General features: G+C 54.3%; 1 long non-coding RNA gene across 1 annotated transcript; it reads right to left on the reverse strand.

The window, feature by feature from the left end:
• Window positions 1–1,838: 1,838 nt before the first annotated feature.
• Window positions 1,839–3,685, reverse strand: LOC306661681. The gene is made up of 2 exons (XR_013763938.1): window positions 3,608–3,685; window positions 1,839–3,053 (listed from the first exon to the last, which is right to left on the reverse strand). It is a non-coding gene; the product is annotated as an uncharacterized lncRNA (long non-coding RNA).
• Window positions 3,686–3,945: the final 260 nt, after the last annotated feature.

A 3,945-nucleotide genomic window follows, 5' to 3' on the forward strand; every position in this document is an offset into this window, starting at 1 on the left:
GTCGATGAGAGGCATCATCAGAGTCAGGACCTGGCTTGTCTTTTCTGTACTGACTGCCAGATAGGCCAAGTTCCTGGTGCTGAGAAAACTGCAGTGAAGGAAGTCACAAAACCCTGCCCTCCTGGGGCTCACAGCCCAGCAGGGAAAGTAAACAAGAACAGTGAAACCTGGAGCTAAAGTCTTGGCTGAGGTGTCCTGAAGTCAAAGGTGGACTTCCAGGTCATGTGTTTTGAGGGTCATGGCCCCATCCTTCCATCCTCTGCAAATTGAACATTTCTATAATTAAAAAGTTGGGGGAAATACATACTGCAATAGGGATGATGAATGCTATGGACAAAAAGCAGAGAGGAGACTTGGGAGGGCTGTAATTTTTGTTCTTTGGGGGTTTTGTTTGTGGGGTTGGGGAGGGAACTCCGGAAGCCTGCTAGCAAGTTCTGTGCCCCTGAGATGCACCCCAGTCCCTGCAGTTTCAATGGAGTGATCAGGAAAGGACCCACTGAGAAGGGAGACCTTTAAATAAAGACATGATGGAGGGAGGGAGCCAGGTGGATTGTCTGAAGTATGTTCCACATGCACGTGCAAAGGCCCCGGGCAGGAGTTGGCCTAGCTTGTTTCAAGAAAAGCAAAGGAGGTTGTTGTGGCTGGAGAAGAGTGGGTGAGTGGGAACTGTCATGGTTTGGATTTGGACTGTCCCCCAAGGGCTTGTGTGTTGAAGGCTTGGTCCTCAGTGTAGCCATGTTCAGAGTGGGGCCGTGGGGAAGTGATAGGATCGTGTCAGCTGTGACCTCGTGGGTGGATTACTTCACTGACGGATTCACAGCTGAATGGAGAGGGTGGAAATTATAAGTGGGACCTAGTTAAAGAGAGCCCTGGCCCCTTTCCCTCTCCCTCGCTCTGTTTCTGTCTGTCTGTCCCTCCTCTGCACCCCATTCCTGGCCTCCATGAAGTAAGCAGCTTTGCTACACCACAGCCGCCCTATCATGATGTCCTGCCTCAGCACAGATGACCAAAATCCAGAATCAACACCACCAAGTAATGTGGATTGAAACCTCTGAAACTAGGAGCCAAAATAAATCTTTCCTCCTTTAAGTTGTTTTTCTCAGGTATTTGGTCACAGTGACAGAAAGCTGAGTAATACAAGGAGCATAGTAGGTAATGAGGTCAAGGAAATATAAGCGGTGGGGAGTGTCAGATCTGTAGGACATTGTAGACCATTTTAAGACTTTGGCCCGGCTCAGTGGTGCACACCTGTGATCACAGTGACTCGGAAGGCTGAGGCCGGAGGATCCTGAGTTCAAAGCCAGCCTCAGCAACAGCAAGGTGCTAAGCAATTCGGTGAGACTCTGTCTCTAAATAAAATACAAAATAGGGCTGGGGATGTGACTTAGTGGTTGAGTGCTCCTGAGTTCCATCCCCAGTACCCCCCCAAAAAAGACTTTGATTTCCCCCCTCAGAGAAATTGGGAGCCATGGAATGTTTTATAGCAAAGGAGTGATTGAATCAGACTTATATTTTAACAGATGAGGTCTGTTCCGTGAGAATGGACTGTAAGGACAAGGCAGAGGCCAGGAGACCAGTGAGGAGGCCGTTGCAGAAATCTAGATGAGAGACAATGATCTGGCCAGCATTTCATTTAGTCATCACACCAAGGGAACCATGACAGCCGAGCTGGTGTGACCACAGCATGTGCCATGGGTAGAAGTTATCGCCCGGAGGCATTCACTCTTCTCTAGAGAAACTTGTACATCTGCACTTCCTGCAATGTCAGACTCGAGTGCGAGTGACAGAAATCATATAGACTAAGAAACCTGAAACATTTCTATCTGGCCCTTTACTGCTTCTTTTTTTCCTTTACCGAGCACTGTTCTTAAATTGGGTTTCAAAGGTTGAATAGGAGTTTGCTGACTGGATTAGGAGAGTAAGAACATCCTAGGTAGAAGGAGCCGTTGCCCACGGGGAAAGGTCACTATCTTGAGATTGTGAGGCTTGTTGGGGAACATGGAGGTATAGCAGGGTCCACTTCACCTTTCCAATATAGCTCTGGGACTTATTTTTTAAAGAGACAAGTTTTCCTTTTCCTCCTCTCCCTCTCCCCCTCCCTAACCTGGGGTCAGGGAACAAGATGACCCTGAGGCTCTGTGCTCCACAGGAAGGAGAGGCCTGCTGAGGATCTAGGAAGTGAATCTCTCCCAAATTCACAAGTGAATGTTCAGGGCGCAGGACCGAGACGCGCCTGGAATGCAGCCTTTGAAGAGCGCCTCTACGAGCCCCTGCTCCTCCTGATGCGCAGAATCAGGGCCTCCGGGACAGGAGTCCCTGGTCTCCTTTGCTAGACAAGCAATAAAACTTCTTTTTCCTTTTTCTCAAACCCGTGTCCTCATTATGGAATTGGCATGGGGGACGAGGACCGAGCTTTCGGTCACAGAGGAACTGAGCATTGCCACTGTGGTAGCAAGAGAAGCCACAGGGGCCACCGTGAAGGGTCTGGAGCGCCAGGCTGTGGTGCCAGACCTCCTGCTGGCCGTGGAGCCCCAGAAGGGCTGCCGTGGGGAGAGGCGACGGATGGCACAGAGGCCACGAGGCTGCTGTGTATGGTAACGGTAATCCCGGGCTTCCGAGGGGCCACTGGGTCTCGTGCCCTCTGCACGAAGGAAGCAGATGCAGGCGACCCTGAGCCCCGAGGCAGCAGCCCCCGCACCCCCTGCCCCAGGGGAGGAGGAGTCCCCACCCTGGAGCACGCTCGGTGGCTCAGGGACTCCCAGGACAGGCTCAGGCGGGGCGGGGGGGGGGGGGGGCGCTTTGCAGAGGCGCCAGCTGAACCTGCAGCTGGGAAGGCGGCGGGAGCTGAGCGGAGGGCGTCCGGGCCTGGAGGCGGCACAGGGCGGAGGTGGCAGCGGGCTCGCAGGGCGGTCAGCTCTCCCTGCCCCAGCAGACCCCGAGACAGCCCAGCCGCGGTGGGACAGGAAAGGTTGACTTTGGCTGGGGGGCTTGCGGGTTCCAGCCCAGGATCCGGCAGGCACGTCGGGTTTAGGTCTGGGAGGGGCCAACACGCCCTGTGACAGCAAAGAGGAGGAGGCAGGGAAGTGAAAGAGAAAGTGGGGGAGAGGCGAGGGTCCCACTGTTCCACCTGGGAAGCCCCCCCCCACCCCGTGACCAGAAGACCCCCACTGGGCCCAGCTTTTCTTTCTTTTGGTACCAGGGATTGAAGCCAGGGGCGCTTAACCACTGAGCCACGTCCCCAGGCCTTTATTATATTTTATTTAGAGACAGGGTCTTGCTGAGTAGTTTAGGGCCTCGCCAAATTACTGAGGCTGGCTTTGAACTGGGTATCCTCCTGCCTCAGCCTCCCGAGTCGCTGTGATCACAGGTGTGCGCCACCACGCCCGGCTCAGCAGTTTCTACCACCTCCTGGCTGTGCCAAGCTGGGGACCGAGCCTTGGACACATGGGCCATTGAGGGGACATTCAAATAGTGTTCCCTTCCATCCTCCTCTTGGGCTTCTCGTCGGCGTTATTTACAAAGTCCCCACCACACGCATGGCCTCGCCTGGGTAGTTCAGGGACTATAGAGACCTCTCTTCCTGCTCTTAGAGTTCAGATGGTCTCACCTCAAGTCCACAGGCCACTGTGACTGTGCAGGGACGCCACGCAGTTTCCCTGGCATGGCGCTGGCCGTCTGCTCTCTGAAGTGCCCACGGACCAAGAGTGGACAAGGAGAACGTGGTCCGCGTATACAGTGGGACATGGGTCAGCCAGGGCAAGGAGGAAACGCCGTAATCTGAGACGAGAAGGGGACTGGAGGACATCACATTAGACGAAATGAGCCAGTCCCAGAGACCTCACCCCTGTGTGGATCACGGTTGCTGCGATCCGAACGTCTCTGTCCCCAGCTTCAGGTGTTAAACCTGCTCACCAAGAAGACGGTGTCCACTGAGCCTTCAGGAGG

The sequence above is a fragment of the Sciurus vulgaris genome (assembly GCF_902686455.1).
Source record: "Sciurus vulgaris genome assembly, chromosome: 5".
Lineage (NCBI taxonomy): Eukaryota > Metazoa > Chordata > Mammalia > Rodentia > Sciuridae > Sciurus > Sciurus vulgaris.